Genomic DNA, 17,954 nt, shown 5'->3' with positions numbered 1-17,954 from the left:
TTACCATTCAAAAGATGTCAGCAGAAAACAATACTTAGGTACAGGGGAAGGCTGTTTCTCTTCCCTGAAACAAATCTGAAGGGAAGATGAGCAGAAAGAAGAAAAGGAAAGAGAAAAAGAAAAAAAACACCTATTTTACTGCCATCTGCATATCTGAGCATGTGAAAAAGTTAACATCAGCAGCTTCCCTGCTTTAACTTGTAGTTTGTTTCTTGGCTCTTGCATGTTGAACTCTTACAACACCCAACTGCTCTGGGGTTAAGAAAATGACATGTAACAACTAAATCCATTGAAGATGGAATTAATCACACTGAGGTGTGAATGGAAAATCTCCTTACGAGTATGAAATGCCAGCTTTAAAAACCAGTCCCCTGGCAAAGTCCAATCGCAATCCATTGACATTAAGGGCTAGAATCAACCCTGAACTGGCTGAAATTCGGGATGCTGAGCTAGTTAGATATTTATATTGGCTTTCCCAGCAGTATCGACCTTTTGAAATAACCTAGTTTGAGGACTATCAGAACCAATTGCAATTTTAAGTTTAGTAGATATTACAGTTCATAAGAATTTGAATTTAAAGCTGGGGCTGCATTAGAAATCCAAGATCAGTTTTTTGACTTTTGTTGTTGAGGTTTTTGTTTGAAAGTGGCAATTACTGTTTGTAATAGGCAGTTATCTGTTTAAGTTTTCTATTTATAGTTGACTTAAAATGGTTTCTGAGGTTCAAATACAGGAATTAAATACCAAGCATACAACAAGCACCTTTAGCCTTCCCATTCTCTCTTCTTTTTCCAGTTCATCTTACTATTCAAATAGATTTCTCCTGTTGAAAGAGGAGCAGGCCATACTTCCACAGAAATGAAGAGATTGAATTTTCTCCTAACATCAGTAGCCTAATTAACAGTTAATGTTTTTATTGCTTGTGAGTCACAGTACCACATGCTGTCCCATCAGATTTCAAATGATGAAGCATTAGACTGCATTATCTTCCCTCTGGGTCAAGTATGTGTACTCAAGAAAAAGAAATATTGAGTAATATTTTCAATATTAAGGCTAAAAAATACTCCCCCAGACCTGACTCTCACCAACTGGTGATAAATAGGAGGATTTCATTTGTGAAAAAGGTGGTCAATTTACATTGTCCATTTTTACACAACAAAAAGTTTTTGCTTTGTGAAAAAAACTACCCAAAATAAACTAATGCAGCTTTTCCACCAACTCTGCTGGCTGACTAGCCTGGTGCTTGTGCTGTTACCACCAGCTCTGCCAAGCGGGTACCTCCATGCTTCTGCAGGACACGTTTCTCCAGCCGCCAGGTTGCTTGGCCTGGTGCTCGGTTAGGCATTTGGCAGAACTCTGTGGCCTCTGCTCAGTGCACCGGCACCTAATCCAGCATCCAGCCATCTTAGAAGCTTTTGACCTTGACCCCAGCTAAACCGACTGCTCTGCTTTTCTGTTTTGTCTTGTTTCAGCAATGGGTAGGAACCCGAGTCGATGGTGAATCCAACAATACGCCTTCACGCACATTCGCTTTGCTCCCAAGTGTAGCTGGCTCTTAGAAAGGGTGGCAAGCAAAGAATGAAATACAAGCTTGCCATGGTTTTAGCCACTTATTTTTGTCCATGCGCAGTTTCTGTCATAGAAACTCACCCTGCAGCATCACAAAAACGTGACAGAGACGGGGATTACTACCACTGAACAGTGCTGAGCACTTTAAAAACAAGTTTTGCTGTAATTGGTTACATCAGAGTTGCAGCACGCAGGCAATGTGTCTGGTTTTAGTGGCTTGCTTCCAAAACTGCTGATTAAGAGGAAGAAGCAACAGCATAGAGGCACCAAATACCCATTTTTATCTAACCGGGCCAGTAAAAGGACTTACTTCTGGGTCACAAAGATATATTGATAGGGAAGGACAAAAACATGGCTTGCGACATAACCAAGCGTCTATATATATAAATGCATACTGCTCTCAAGAATAGCCAGTCAGCCTGCTACTACACTGTTTTCACTACAGATATAATGTTCCTTCTGCATGAATCTATGAAACAAAATCCCTCAATATGATTTTTATTCATTCCATAAAGGAGAAATGCAAGAAGGGAAACAGCAGCCAGTAATATTTTTTGCCTATGCAGACTAACAAAAAAAAGTGTGTTACTGAACTAAAAGCAAACTTACTCCCCATTCATGTGGCACTTGAAGCAGAGGTCTAGAAAACTCTGTATACACGTTTGTCTAAGTCTTTACAAGAAGTACAGGCTTGCTGCAGCTACTAATGGGAAATATTCTTAGATTTTTATTTCTGGTTTTTCCTTCTGTGTTAAATGATACCAAAATAAGGTAATGAGTCTGCAGGGGAAAGCCACAGGAGCAGGGGTAGAATTATAGTTCTGCTATTTACTGACCTTCATGAGGAAGATAATGCTATTATTAAACCTTCGTATGTTCTCCAACTGAAAAATTAACATAGTACAAGTTGTTTAAATTGCCACTATTTATCCCACATGTCAAATTTTTAAAAAGTATTTGTGTTCACAAGGACAAAAGCATGGGGTAGGTTACTACCCTCAGTAGATTTTAAAAGCAGTGGTCAGGTTTAAGCACTACAACACTGTCTAAAAATTTGAAGAGTTCTCAGAGCTGAAGTCTAATGTGGATTTAGCAACCCCAACAAAATTCATGTAATGGAACAAGGCAGCAAAACCTTTAGCCAAGTTTAAAGCCCCATGCTTAAAAGCTTGCCAGGAAATCCCCACTGGGGGCTTTTACCAGGACAGACGCATGGGTCAGAAAACACCTCTGACTGATATATCTCTGCTGGCAAAAACTTTATAGCATCAACCTGGCTTGTGTATCATGTGCACTCCTGAACACAAATAAATCCATTCCAGATGTTTATCTGGAGCTGACCAACTCTGCACCCTTCTTCAGCAGTGATCTATCTCAGCGACGGGGGAAGAGGGGAGTGTTGGAAACCTGATTTGCAGAAGAGAAGCAGACATTATTCCTCAACCTGCAGCATTCCCAAGATCTCACTCCTAGTCGAAAGCACGGGCCCAAACATAACTATGAGATTAGGTACAGTATAAAAGTTAGGAGATCTTCTCAAACAAACGGCAGGTGCAGCCTTCCTGACAGAGGCCTCGCTTTGCGCTACTTCTGCGGGGACAGGCTTTTAACAACCCCTGAACGCCTGGACAAGGACAACAACAACCACCCCCCCGCCCCCATTCCTGAGAAATCACAGTGCTCTATATTTTTTGTATTTGGCTATCATCTTTAAGAAGCTGTCCTTTTCTACCTTCTGGAAGAAGTGAGAAAAACATGTTCCTAGTTCAGAGGAGCCCTGGCTCAGAAGAGGGTCAGAAACATTTCTATTAAGAAAAACAAACAAAAAAAAACCTCAGGAAAAGGTTAATGTCTCACTGGGGCCACAATCTTTTATTACTGAAATTGGTGAGCAAAATTTCACTCCTTTACATTTTCTTGGCCGCAAAACAGGACCAGAGAAGGCTCTGGCAAATAGCACTGGAGGGGGTCCCTTTCAGATTCGGGCTGCTTCCTAGTCCTTTGCGGCATTTAGTTTTCAGAGCAATGAACCTGTTCAAGGATTCTTGTGCGAGTGAGGAAAGAAGCAAGACAAAGGCTCTCCACTACCTCCACCACATCCGAGGCACAGACACAGCACATGCAGAGATGCGGAAAATACAGGGCACAAATCACAGAATACGGTAATGCTGCAAGCGGATGCCACACATTAGAGCTAGGCAAGCTGAGAGCTGATAGCGTCTTCATAAGCAATATTGCCCAAGGAACTGGTAACTGCGAGTTACTGATCAGTGGCTCAGAGCCAGCCTGGGCCGCACCGTGATCCAACGGGCATGAAGATTATGCGGAACACACCAACTGCTCCGGGAGCTTTGCTGCTCTCTCTACAAAGCAGGAAAAACTTAATTTGCTCTCCATTTCCACAAAGACTCTGAAAGTCACTGAAAATTAGATTGCCAAAGTACAGGAGAATAGGAGTCCCTTCGCCCCCTTAAAAAGTGTAAAATCTACATGTTCACTACAGATTTGATTCTCTGAAATACTGCTAAATCTCTTCCTAAAATTAATTGCAGAATGAATGCTAAATGTGTTATCTTAGCAGCCTCTGGCAGGAGATGCTATTTGATTTCACCTGTGAGTTATAGATTGCAGCATATATGAACATTGTTTACCTTTTAAGAAGCAACACCAGTGAAGCAAAGAATCAATCAAAAACAGATCTAAGGAATCACTCATTTCACGTAGAGGGTTTGTGGATGGATGAGAAGGCTAGACAGCGAGCACCTGAATAGTGAACTAACGGTACTGCAGATAAAAACCAACAAACAGATTAGATGTGATGTATCAAATTAGATGCCATTAAAGCGTTAGCCTACTGTGCATGGTATAATATACCTACAAAAGACGGTGGCCTTTTTATTTATTTCTCCACCTTCCCAAGCAGTTCTGCTGCATGGAGCAGATACCGCAGTAGTGAGGACAGAGAAGATCAAGGCAAAACAAAATCACTTGTCTTCTATGTTGCTCTCTCCCAGCAAATTTACAGCATTTCTCCGACTTTTGACATAAAAAATGCATGTCCAGCTGCTACTGTGTGAAACTGAAACAGATCACTTCTTCACCTTGCAGTTTCAGATGATCTAACTTTTATAGAGCACTTGAAGACCCCAAGGGGAAGAGAGCTTTCCTGTTGCTCACTGCCTCATCTGACCTTCCTCTCCCACATCCCCGCAGAACCTATTTCCACTATTCTCCTGAGGTATCAGGGAGCCAGGCTTTCAGGGCCGCTAACCTTCCCCCCAGGAGCTGCAGTTGGCAGGTCATTAGCCCATGCCTTGTAAACGTACTCACACCGCAGGGCAGCAGCGGCAGGCTGAGGAACGCACAAACTGTGTTAGCCCAGATGGTTCCCTGCCGCAGCTCCTGCAAGCAGGCAGACAGCAGGACTTGAAAGCAGAGGCAAGAACGTGCACTTTTTCATCACTGGCAGTGGAGCAGCAAAAGCTGTGCAGGGGGGGCTCAAGCAGAAAACAGGATGCAGCACCCTTGTTTCTCACACAGGAATATCTCATACTTCAAAACGGGTAAGACCAACGTGTCAAGTTAGTGAGTGCAGAGCAGGGGAAGGGAGGGAAAGTGGCATGCAGGGCAGAACAGGATGTGCAGCTGATGTTGCACGTGTGAAGGAGAATGGAGGATCATTTCACGGAGGAGATCACATCAGCAGACTTAAAGTGGCCCTTATTTAGTTTGTTACATCCCAATTAGTGCCAGGCAGAACTGCCCTCCCTGCCCCCTGAAGCAACTCTTGCAGAACTCCCGCAGAAACAATATAGCTCAATATAGCTTTGCTTATGGACACAAGCACCTGTTTGGTACCTTTGTGCGGCAACGTTTGGACATTAAGTACGTGGGCAACACATGCTCAACTGCCACCAGCTCCTGGCCCAAGAAGGAGAAAAGAAAAAGAGTCACATGATGTCCCCAGTCCCTTCTTTCTCCTGTCCTAGAATAACAAAGTCTGACATGGCTAGTCCCGTCCCTGCTCCTCCATGGCAGATTGCACAGGGAAGGGGAATCTCCATGGGTGAAGAGGGCAGGGGCTCTATGTGCACAAAAGCACTAACATCAGGAGAGCAAAGTGATTTCTAGTCAGTGCAAGGCTGCAGCAAAGCAGGAACACCTTGCTATACAAGCTGAGACTACGAGCAGTAGAATGCAGATTAACCACTTGGTTGCCGCTTACCATGCCAGGTACATTGGGCTAAAGGCACCTCCATCCAGTGCTGCCCGACGTGCCAGGTACATCCCATGATGTTCCATTGAAATCACAACAGGCCATCAATAGAACGTGGCTGCACGGATGCAGAATGGAGAACCAGCAGGGACGCTGTTAAATGCAATTAAAAAACTGCAATCAAAATTGAAATGTACATTTTAAAACGGCCACCTGCCTTAAAAATGTAACTACTAGAACAACCTCCCCTCCACCCATCTCCCCGGGACTGCTGAACTGCAATGGAAACAGAGGGGAAGGTCTCTGAAAGTTTCTTGATCGCTCTTTCTGGCCATCTCCATTCAGGACTCCAAAGGCACTGAGCTTCAGGGGGACCAGGCCATTCAGATACAAGAACGGCAGATCCCAGGACTTCTGCACCAGCCTCCTTCTGCCCAGGAGTTCAGACAACTAAATATCACCATTTAGAAATGCTTCTACAACAAGAAAAGTCTGGTGCCAGAGCGTCATGGTCTTGTTCCCCACACAGTACAGGCAATGGAAGAAACACTTAAAAACTGCCACTGATCCTCTGTGTTGTCTCCATTTCCCTGTCCCACTTCCCAAGCCTTTGAAATCCTGCTTTTCTAGAGATGTCATGGCAATGAGCAAGGCAGGATTCTTTGCCTTTGTTACATCTGTTGAGGTAAAAGAAAATACTGTGTACCCTTCTCCTATTTATAATGATGTTTCACTGACAATACTTAAGTCTCCCTGTTCTTAGAGACTGGAGATAAGTTGATTCATGGTGAACTACAACTGGTAGAAGAGTCACAATACCAAATGTTTCTGTACCTTAAGATGTGTAATTCCAACCTTCCCTGCCCAAAGGAAAAAGCAACAACATCATTCCCGTGCCAAGGAAAGGCACATCCCACAGAGACACACAGCTCGGCAAACTTAAGGTATCTTCTGCAGCGCGTATCCTCCCTCCCCAGGAGGTCCTGTGATCAACTGAGGCAGCGTTATTGAGGAGGATGGTCTCAGGGTAGATGCTAAGTACAGGTCCCTCCCTACAAGTGGTGTTGCTGCCCCAGTGGAGGGGGGGAAAAAAAACCCACAGGAAAGGAATCCTGCAACCTTGCAGGGATTTAAGATAGGTTTTTAGACACTCATGGCAAAGCGGCGCTTTTGCGTAGCTCTTGTCACGCTGACAGCTGCATGCTTCCAGCTGTGCTGCTGGAGATACAGATCTTACAAACATTTTAAAAGTTAGAGGAATATTGATTATAATTTCAACCTTAAAGGATGAAAGGCCAACAAAAAAGACCTGCAATAATTAATCTACTTGGATGAGAGTGAAAGCATAGGAGTACACCGGCCTGGCAAATAGAAAGTGTCTTCGTGTAAAGGACACTGAACGTAAGGAGATAGTTCTTCATTCTTCCTGGACATCTGCTGGGCTCAGGCCCAGAAGAGAGGGTTCCCATCATTCCCACCTGCATCCTCATCCCCACAGTTCTGTAGGTAAATCCCTTTCATGCTGAACTAATAGGTCTTTTGATTCAGATTGGCCTGTTTTGACTGCTGTAGGCTGAAGATTTTTAAATCTGATCAATACAATAAAGAAATGGAATGTAAGCAAGTGTCTGTTTACTGATCTGGGGTATGCTGAGCCAAAAGCATTTGCTGAACTAGTTTGAACGGACCACTGCCAGCATGAACAGGCCAATCCACATTTAAACAGTGTGCTGCTTTAAGCATAAAGGGCCTGAGCCTCAGAGAGTTGAAGCTCCCCTCTCTCCAAGTGAACCAACACAGGCTGGAGCGCAGGCAACAACCCAGTCCTGGCTGCACCTGCCAGTGTCAGAAAGCTGCCAAACACTTGGCAATACTCAGCTCAGGAAAGGGGTGCTGAATGCTGCATGAAGGTATTTCTTGGACTGGTTTTGAGACAGTAGCCCTAATTCAGATATACACCCAGATTACAGCAATTTACTTCTTGCTACCATGAAGCAAGAAGCTTTTCTCCATAGTTGTATTTACCCTTTAGGGCAGAGATTAACAGAGAATTGTTTAAAACAAAGGTGTTTCCTAATGCTGGAACTTCACACTGCGGTCAGAAATGAAGCTTTCTGCCAATTCCTAAGCAGAGCTCTTATATAGCGTACATTTAGCTTCACTGTCAACATGAAGGAGCTTAGGACTACCCAAAGTCCTTAGGTGGGAGGAGAAAAGGAGAGGCATGGACACCGGGATCTTGTCAGAGAGAGCCAGGCTATAAAAATTTCTGCATATCTGCAGAGCACAGCTGATCTCAAAACCACAGGATGGCACAAAACAAAGCAAGCCTCAGAAGCTAGTGAGAGGCAATAGATGTTGGACCCTTCTGCAGCCCTGCAACAGCTGAGCAAGCTCAGCTCCAGCTGCTCTTTGATACTGTGTTACACGCGATACAGGCAGCCCCAATGCCCCATGCTCATCTAATGACTCCTTATTGCATTAAAACACCCATGTGGTTCAGCAGAGCAGCCCAGCCCACACTGGAAGAAGGACAGAATCTACCATCCACCAATTTGGTTCCCTTTGGTATGCAAAATTCTTCTGTTTTCTGGCTACCTTTGAGCCTTGATGTATGGAATTCTCCCTTTACAATGCAAGAATTTCAGATTTGACAAAAGGATTATTGCTACCTTCCAGCTAATCCTAGAGAGTGTTAGGCAGAATTAACAAACCTATGAATTGCAGGAAGTGGGAAGATGCTTCTGGCCTGAAAAGCCTGGGACCTGCCTTTCAGTATGGTAGGGGACGCACAAGGTGGCAGCTTCATGCTGGGCATTGCTTTGGGGGCAAGAGCACACAGCATGGTAGAGAGAAAGGAAAGCCCTGACTCTCTTCCAGCCACGACTGTCTTGCAGCAACCTCCCCGCTGCAGCACAGCATTAGGGCTCTGACTCACTGCCAGTACAAGCTGATAGCTGGGTTGTGAACTGCAGCAACACTGGAGCAAATGCGTAGCCCTTTCAGCTGTCCCTGCAACTGCAGGGGGATCTCCAGGACAGGGATGAAGCAGACAGCTGGGAGTGTTAAATCCATGAGCTATTGTGATTCAGACCCCTTAGTTACAGGGTTTGTTAGAGCAAACAAGGCTTTGGAGCACTGGAAGAAATGGGAGAAGATTTGAAAAAGATTCTCCCAATTGGCCTGCTTATTTTTTATTTCTTGTGTGAACTGAGCAAATTTTTCTGGTAACGGCAGAGAGGAGCAGTCTGCATAGAGAATGCTGTTAATATCATGAACTTGTTGCAGCAATTTACAGTAAGCTCCATGCTGAGGGGTGCAGGAAAGACAAGGACAGTAACAGCTTTGGACCGAAATGTCATCACTGCCACCATATACCAGACACCAGTGAGCACAGAAACAAACTTCACTGTCTCATTCTTTTCTCCAAGACCAAATCTCATTCTGTTACCTCATCCCTACCTGCAGATGCAGCAGCAGTGATTCTCCTTAACACAAATGAATAATTCCTTAAATACAGCACTGTTAGCACTTCAACCACCATTTTTTTCTTTTTTGCCAAGAATCGTCCGTGTACTCAACCTTGTAGAAGTCTTTGCCTCTAAGTGCTAACCTGGCTTGAGGTTCTTCCTGCACATTACGCTCCTGTGAAGTCTGCCAGGTGAACCACTGTTTAAGAATTGGTCCTGACAGTATCGAGACCTTGCACTGTACTGCCTGTCAAACATCCCTCCGAATCGGACCCCAAACCCTCATACAGTTGGTCCTTTGTAACCACTACAAAAGTGTTTCTGCAGCTCTGAGCCTGGCTAACAAGAAGGTGCCAGAAAGCCATTATCACTTGTAAGGGCAGAAGCTGTAATGGACTCAAAGTCCTGCAAACCATCTGCATTGCATCCCAATCTGTCCAAGCTGAGGATGTCCTACAGGGATAGCAGGGCTTATGGCAAGACACATGAATGTTGGTGCTTTATGTAATTTTACTCATTTTCAAAATTCTTCATGTTTCCTTGAGTGCTTCCCCTCAAACACTACCGGCGCCCCAAATTCTAATTTCAACTGTTTTATTACTCTGTCTCCTTTGCTTGAGGCTTCAAGCTTTTTTAAACTCAGCTCACAGACTGTAACGGGATCACTCTTAATATGCTTCCAACACCCACCTCTTCTCAGCAGGGCTCCCATCCTGCCATGGTTATTCTGCAGCACTGCATAACACTGGTCCAGGGCTGCAGATATCTCATGGGCATTGGCCAGCCTTCTCCATCGGAAGGATTTTGAGCTAGGGGGTTACAAACCCAGGCACATTATGAAAAGCAGCCCAGCAAGGTCATGGGGCGTTGCAAACTTTACTACAATCCAAAGCAAAGCCTCTTCCTCCTTTCCTTCCCTGCACACTATTCTTGTCAAGGTCAAGAATTTTTTGGCAGTTCTCAAAAGACACAAATTACAGGCTCTCGTCATAAACCAAGACTTAAACCAAGTCTCTGTTTTAAAAAAGTGGAAGGGGAGGGGCAAGGCAAGGAGAGAAGGTAGTTTTGCCCCAAGTTTGGTTTGGAAAGGGGGCTTGGCAGCTTGCGCACGCGTGCTACCCTGTAATCTGGACGCTCCTCGGAGCAGGACCCCAGGAGCACTGCACACTGAACCATGCACACACCCCACAGAAAAGAGCCAGCGCTTCCCGCATCCGTTCCAGTTTGCTCAGCTTCTCCTAAATCAACACTGCCAGAAGGCAAGACAGCACTATAACAAATTAGCACCACTCACAATTTGTTGAGTTGCTGCTCCATTGTTTGTTTATTTAAAACACGCGCACGCACACAAGCGCACACACACAAACCTCACAAGCTTGCTCTCTGCTGCCATCATCCAAACTCCAGATTTGTCGTCTCAGAGGCAGAGGCAAAGCAAAGGCAGTGGATTAATCCTATACAGAGCAACAGTCACTGCACTAGATCTCTGCTTGGGTTTTGCTTTCACTACAAGCAAAACAAAAAAATGCCCACATTGCTCAGGCTTGGCAGAAAAAGGTGTCAAAATCCTTATTTCAGCACTTGACTAGGAAACTGTTGTTAAGAAAAAGAGCCGCAGGCTGGAAAGGACCCGGCACTAATAATACTCTCACTGCTAATATTATTTATGAACATCCGAGGGATAGTCTGTATCCCTTAGCAGTTCACAAGATCATTAGATCTTCAAAATAGGAAACATGTTTTACTTCATAAAGCACTGTATAAGTTTACAAAGCACAACATAAGTGGTAATAAATAATTGTCAAAGGAGAGCAAAGATGTGGCTGTAAAACCTGAAAAAGTACCGCCGTTCCCGTTTCATCCTATGCTCTGGGTACTTCCATTGTAGGACGAGACTGGTTGTTTGAGCCTGGTTTATGCTTACACGCCAATCTGTTTTTATTTTAAGAGATTATCTGGGAAATGTGCTATGCTTTTATTTACACTAGAGAAATGAGTGTTTTATCATCAGGTGATCATGATGAGGATGATTAAAAAAAGCTGTAGGAGATTCTTATCCTTCCACCAAATACAGTCTAATTTGCCAGCATGTACCTATGTGTCACTAATGACTCCTTTACACGGCATTTGTATCTCTAGGCACCTATCCCATGCAGGGCACCCTGATACCTGAGCAGCTGCTCACCGGTTGCATAACGGAGCCTATAGAGACAGCTTCTTCTTCGGTTCTCTAGATTTATACTTCATAAAGCTCTGAGCTGCTGCAGGCGTAGTTTAAAGCACAGGGCCACCTCAGATCCTCACATGCTTTCATTTATTTGTTTTTTTAAGGAAATTTTCTGGTTTATGAGTCCTTGAAATGGTTGCATCTTCTGGCTGCTGTATCACATGCTACCAGATACCTGCATCATCCAAAGCATCTCTGTCAGCCTGGGGTGAGCAAGGTTTTGGTTTCTGGACAGGTGAACGATATCTCCACAATTATCTCCACCAGTATAACAACAACTAAGGAAAATACTAGATTTTACACTCAGATTGAGCCATTTGCATGGCATTCTGTGGGCTCCAAAACAAGTGGAAGAATTTTATTCTTTGGATAACCTATAGTTTATCAAATGACTAAATACTCAGGCTTAAGTATTTCAAAAGCTGCTCACTCTACAGTTGTCACCTAAGGAACTCACTAGGCAATTTGTGCATTTATTTCCTGTCAGAAACAAGCCTCAAAGAGCACAGCAGAATGGATCGCCCTCCTTCTTTCAGCACTATTAAAACCATCTCATTTGGTAATTATTCTCCTAAGACGGGTGTGGGGGAGTGAAAAGCTGGAGCAGATTCTATTTATAGAAGATGATAACCTTGGGAAAAACAGGAGGTACCAGAGAAACAGGCATGAGGGGCAAAGTCGTGACAGTACTGAAACTAGCAGGAGACACGGGTGTACCAGGTCTGGGTGCCAGAGACGGCTCCGCGAGCACACATGTGGCTGCGCCTCCGGCAAGACTTAGGCTTGGCGGGCAGGTTTCGTAGGCGCTCCGGTGAGAACTCAGAGGCATATTTAAAAGCTTGAGCAAGAATTAAAAAAAAAAACGAAAGGGCTATTTTAAAAGGTTTCTGGATCACTTCCCATAAAGCTCTCCCTTGTCAGCAAGGAAAGCGGTTGAAGGAAAAACAAAAACCAAAACAGAAAACCCAGAACAGCCAGAGGGACTGAAACCTCCGTTACACAGGTGAAACAACTCAGCAGTTTTACAACTACGTAAATAGGATCAGGATCTGGCCCAAGGAGCGATACGTGTACAAACTACCGCTAGCAGCCACAAGAAACACCGATACTGCACCTTGGATTGGGAGGAGGGAAAGAAAGAGAAAAAAGGCCTTCTGATAGCCACTCCAGCAGAGCCTCCGCATATACGAGCTTCGAGGGCCTCCCCGAGGATGCCAGGAGTGTGTTTAGTGAGGATATATTGGGACTAAAACCTCTCTCTTCGCATCATGTGTTCCCAAACACCTGTACCCAGCTGCTTTCAGTCCCTGGCCCTTGGCAGCGTGGCGCGGAGCACTTGGTCGCGGCGGAGGGCTGCAGGGACGGTAGCACGGCCGGGCCGCGGGTGGGTGGGTGCCGGGCGCTGCTGCCGCTCAAAGAGCTGTTTGTTTTTCTACAATAGTAGCAAAAAATTCCCCAAATCCCAAAACAAACACCAGTCACCACCATGAACATGGCAAGCCTAGGTGGCATCCTTCTTACCATCAGGTTATCTTCCATCACTGAACACGACTGTCCCCTGAAAGAGGCTGTGGTCTTTTGGAGTCAGGCTGCCACGATGCTGCCAGGGCTCTCGCACACTTTCCTGCTCTGCTGCCTCAGGGTAAGGCGCCTGGCGACAATCCCAAATCCCCGGACCCGTCATTGCACATGCACGCACTCCAGGCAATTCAAGTCTTGTAAGAAGATATGTAATGTAAAAATGCTTTTCATCTTGTGCAGGGGGGGAATAGCAGGGACCTGCCTAGAGAACAATTTTTAAAATACAGTAATTCATCAGCTTGATTTAATGCAGCACACCTGCCCGTAAGAACACTGCTCGAGCAGGGATAGTGCCGGTAGTATGCGTTTGCTTACAAACAGGCGAGATGTTTTGGCACAGCCACTGCATCCTTTGAAGAAGCTGGTTTTGACATGTTGCAAGAGGACTTGGAAAATCCAAGTCCTCTCTAACTAGGAGGCAATTCAACAAACCCAAAGGAGCCCACTCTAAAACCTGTCTGCAGTCTGTTCTGCTTCTCACCCAGCTTTCTGTTATTTGCCATAGGCAGAAAAAAATGCTCATGACATTTTTCAGGTTTCTCAAAAGCAGAGGAGAGGTCAAGAAAGCCCTGTCACATGTCGTTTGCTCCTTCTCTAGCAGCAATTGAGAGTGCTGGGCCAGGGTTTATTGCTCACATTTTCGCCTGTTGTTCTTGAATCAACGAATAAAATAGGGGTGTCAAGTTTGGTAGGTTTCAAAGCAAAATGTGTAGGGGATGGGGTGTGATCGTGGTTTTTTAAGATAGTTGCTCATAACAGTGAAATTGCTGAGAAAATAAGTTCTGCCTTGTCATCTTGCAAATATTACTTCTTTCCCCTTAGAAGAGACTGGGTCCCGGGGAGATGCACAAAGCTCAGGACAGGCCTAATAAACACGCTGCCCAAAAGTGACTGACACATCTGGGTCTTTCAGTAGGATATACGTACCCAAGGCACAGCAGAAATTCTTACTCATGCCGGCCCTTTTTTCATGTATACTTATTATTCATATAAACCTTTCATTATAAGAGACAAAACCATGGGTATTAAAAGAGCTGGGCTTAGCATAAAGCACACCAGTACTTCAGAAAGACGCCCCAACTCTGACCATCTCTAATTTCAAAGAAAGGTTGATTATTACAGTCCACTTTTTTCTTTAACTTAGTTTTTATTTTCCTGGGACGTTTGAAAAGGGATTTTTTGTTTATTTATGTTTTAGTGGGTCATATTATCAAAGGAGTAACAGGGGAATCTAAAAATTTGGAGGAGAGTTTGGAGGGGGAATAATTTAGAGAGAGAAGAGCCCCATAAAAAGACCCCCCTGCAGATGCCAGGCTTGTTCCTGCCGCTGCGCCCGCAGGCTGACTAGCGGGGAGGCAGGACCCAAGAGATCTGGCGTGAACGGCCTGGAAGACGCTGCACTCCATCAGCCACATGACGGGGGAGGCCGGGGGGTAAAGAAATAGCTGGAATTACATGGGAATAACAACAACATTCACAAAAGTTCCCCTTGGATACAAGTCAGCGTGTGGGAATGAAGGATTAGGATTGAGTATTTGCAGCATTTCCCAGTCAGATGCCAAGATATCAAAGCTGGCGTGCTAAGGTGCTCTGGCGTTTCGTGAAGGGAGTCCCCAGCCACCAACGCTGTCCATGTACGAGTTCTGGTGCTCGCGTGCATCTCTCTAATAGCACATGCATTTTTAATTTTTTTAAACATGTGATCTAGGTTAGTGCTCGTAAAAGCCAGGAGTTAACATCCACAGCCTAGCACCGGCAGCTGGGCAAGCCCTGCTCCCAGATCCCTGCCAACACAATCAACCCCAAATTAAACCCGCGCTGCTGCCACCCACACGCAGCAAGCAGGTAGCGCTGTGCGGCCAACTTCTTCAGTCAACAAGCAGGGGCAAAGAAGTGCCATATTACTGCCTCTCCTTTTAAAGGACACAGTAAAGCATTTTAATCTTTGCATATAATAGGCCACAGACACATGAGCAATTAGAGTACAGGACTGAATCCTATGTCAGACATGTTTTTAAAAATAAGATATAGCACCTTCCACAACAGACCTCAGTGCTTTCCTGTTTCTTCTTTTAAAGCTAGCTTTAACATCGCTAGTGGAAAAGATGCATTATTTCATATAGAGGATGAGGCATCATGATCTGTTTTAGCCCATCTACATCAGGGCTGCCACTGAAAAGGGAAAGTCTTGCCCTGTTCCTGGATCAGCCCTGGTCTGGTTCAGCCATACAGCCTGGTGGTCTTCAGCGCCAGCACAAGAGAGCAGGCAGGAAAGCACAGCCAGAGAGCAGGAACAACCATCAGCAAAGCTGGCTGTAAAGCCAAATCCCATGGGTCAGAGGTCACAGAAGTAATTGAGCATTGTGCTTCAAACTCCAAAACATCCTCCGCTATCCAGGAAGGCTGCTGGCAATAGGGGGAAGATGGTGGTGAAACAGAGAAACAGCGAAGAGAAGAACTGCCCCCCGTGCAGGCCTTGTTGGCAGCGCGTGGAACGAGGAGATGGAGCAGAGCAGCGCTGGGACCAAGGAGGAGCTTCTCCTCTCCCTTTGAGGCAGGGACGGCGGGATGCTCCTGCCTGCTTTCGGGCCCGAAGTTTTCCTCTCTGACACCCCACTTCGCAGAGTCAGAAGTAAGATCAATCACTAACTATGCGAGATGCTTCCATTTTGCAATGATCTCCATTTCTAGATGCTTAACATTTGTTGGCTTCCTCCCTTGGAATTTTGTAATCGCTCAGGAAAAATGAAAGTTTAGAGGTTCTCCCTAAAGTGCCCAGGATGCAGCGGAAACTGGAATCTGCTGCAGGGCTGCGGTATGTTGTCTCAGCAGATTCAGTGGGTAACAAGGTCTTCTGAAACAAAGTCTTAAAAGTGTTTCTGCCTGGACTTGCCAAAAGACCTTAATGCAAATACAACTTGAGGAAAATTAGGGTGGACGCTAGTGGCTGCCTCCCCCTCGGGGGTTTTTTTCTTCAATCCTGATGAAATTCATTACAGTTGCATTTAAACTGAGGTTCTGATTTAAATTTTCCAAAGCAGGGAGGGCAGGTTTGGAAGCCTGGTATCTCAGAGTTTGTGCGCTTCCTGAAGACCTCGGTAGCTGCAGAGCCTTCCTGAAGGGGTGCTGGCTTGGTCCCCTCGCCCCCTTGACGTGTTTGCTGTCACGCAGGCCCCTAGATTCCTGGCAAGTCAAACAGGCTTGCTGCCTACAGCCAAGCAGCACCACATTCAAGCATGCCAGTACTTTCCTTGAAGGTATTTACAGTTTACTTTTTAGTGCTACTTTAAGTTCAAAGGGGCTAGTAAAACCCCATTAAGCCATTTACATCAAACTGGTTAGTTAATTATCCTGTTGCAGGCTTTAAATTAGCAATTTATAACCCCTTCCCTAGAGATGCCAGTATTTGGAAACAGCTCAGCAGGGGCATTTTGCAGGGTGCAGTTAAGAAACAAGAACACCCTCTCCCCCCCCAAAAACTAAACAAATACCCCCCCACACACACAAACCCAGAATAAATGTTTTTGCTTTTTGTTTGAAAGTTGATTAGCTCTGGGAGAATCCAGGGGTGGGAGAGAGCCCACCTTCTGCTAGCAAGGGTGGTGAGGCCACGTCTACTGTAGGCTGTGTCGGCGCAGCACAGCGCAGTGATGCGCAGGGATACAAAGGTAGTCCACATCTGTCCACATCTGGGCACCGCACCTAGATGAGGCTGATGCTTCCCTTACACTGAGATATTGTACTTCTTAGGATCAAAGATATTTTCACATATGTCCATACAAAAGTGTGGCTGCACTGGACTGAAACCAGTGTCTTTCCTCCAGGAAGGAAACAAGATTTCAGGCTTTTATCTCCTCCTTGGGCTTGTTCTCCTGTCAGAATAGATCATACACACTGGGGGAAGGGGGAACCAACACAAACCAAACACCCCCCTTTGAGACTGCAATGCTATTAGGATTCTTTCCTTCCTTCCACAAAACCTGATCAAACTGTAGAAGTCCGGCGCAGAGAGACTAAAGAGGACCGTGGGTTTTGGTCAGCAGGTCTGCAGCCGTGCAGGCAGAGCCCCACTACAGCCACCTTTCAGAGGAGGATGAACACTGTTCCAGATCTCTGTTCCCCTGCCACAAGGGTCGAGTGACCTGCTCGCAGTGAGGTTACCCCACAGGCTGGGTGAGGCTGGAGGCACGGTGTCTCCATTCCCTGGATCTTCTCCCCTGCCAACACAATTCTGTTCCTAAAAAGAAGAATCTGGTTTCCCCTCAGCATCTGTTTATTCCAGTCTACCCCACTCAGAATTTGGAGCTTTTAGAGAAGGGAATAATAACCCCCCCCCCAATACCTAACTAACCAAGTCCTGAAGTAAAAGGTGCCTCTCACCTTGTCTTCCTTATCCCTACCAGACATTATTAGTTCTAGAAACAACTGGTATAGTGGATTTTTATTGACAAATTCTATTTAAAATAAAGATGGGACAGGAAGACCCTCCAGGTGCTACCATTTTCACACAAGCATCTATCAGATATAGGAGAAATCTTGGCCCTGATCCTGGAAGCTCTTCCATGCTAACAAGACTTAAAACCCCACCAACAGCAGAAATCCATGGAAAGCAGCAGCATGCAGAACAGGACCAAGGCAAACTAGGCAATTCCCCATTTACATCAAATGAAGGCACATAAAAAAAAGCTTGAGAGAAAATTTCCATTCCAACTGGAAGACAAAAAAGACAGATGTAATCAAGTCCTGTGACAAACCCCACAAAATATGTTTTTCCTCCATCTTAATACATCCCCTTTTCAATGCCAAAAAAGCTTTTTTACAAGCAATGCCAAATTAACTTGACAAAGAGGAATTAAAATCTAAGCAAGTTAATTTCTTTTTACTACACAAC

At 45.2% G+C, this 17,954-nt stretch overlaps 1 protein-coding gene and 1 long non-coding RNA gene across 12 annotated transcripts in view; one reads left to right on the top strand and one right to left on the bottom strand.

Annotated features, from left to right (window-relative positions):
- HIC2 (HIC ZBTB transcriptional repressor 2) overlaps nucleotides 1–17,954 on the bottom strand; it is an 80,503-nt gene that overhangs the window by 9,476 nt on the left and 53,073 nt on the right. For 4 of the 11 annotated variants that reach the window (XM_064522148.1, XM_064522147.1, XM_064522145.1 and 1 more), the window contains one exon: nucleotides 5,795–5,938. The exons of 2 other annotated variants lie outside the window; for them this stretch is intronic. The gene's annotated coding sequence lies outside the window, so the exon portion shown is untranslated. Of the gene's footprint in view, nucleotides 1–4; nucleotides 76–4,220; nucleotides 4,354–5,427; nucleotides 5,491–5,794; nucleotides 5,939–13,003; nucleotides 14,087–17,954 lie in introns of those variants that run through there. 5 more of the 11 variants (XM_064522151.1, XM_064522153.1, XM_064522150.1 and 2 more) reach the window with 5 other exon arrangements.
- Nucleotides 1–17,954, top strand: part of LOC112985605 (uncharacterized) — a 74,249-nt gene that overhangs the window by 31,034 nt on the left and 25,261 nt on the right. The gene's annotated exons all lie outside the window — the stretch shown is intronic.

Source organism: Dromaius novaehollandiae, chromosome 17 (assembly GCF_036370855.1).
Source record: "Dromaius novaehollandiae isolate bDroNov1 chromosome 17, bDroNov1.hap1, whole genome shotgun sequence".
NCBI lineage: Eukaryota > Metazoa > Chordata > Aves > Casuariiformes > Dromaiidae > Dromaius > Dromaius novaehollandiae.
Note: the sequence above shows the minus strand (reverse complement) of the source record. Positions and strands in the feature narration are given on the sequence as shown.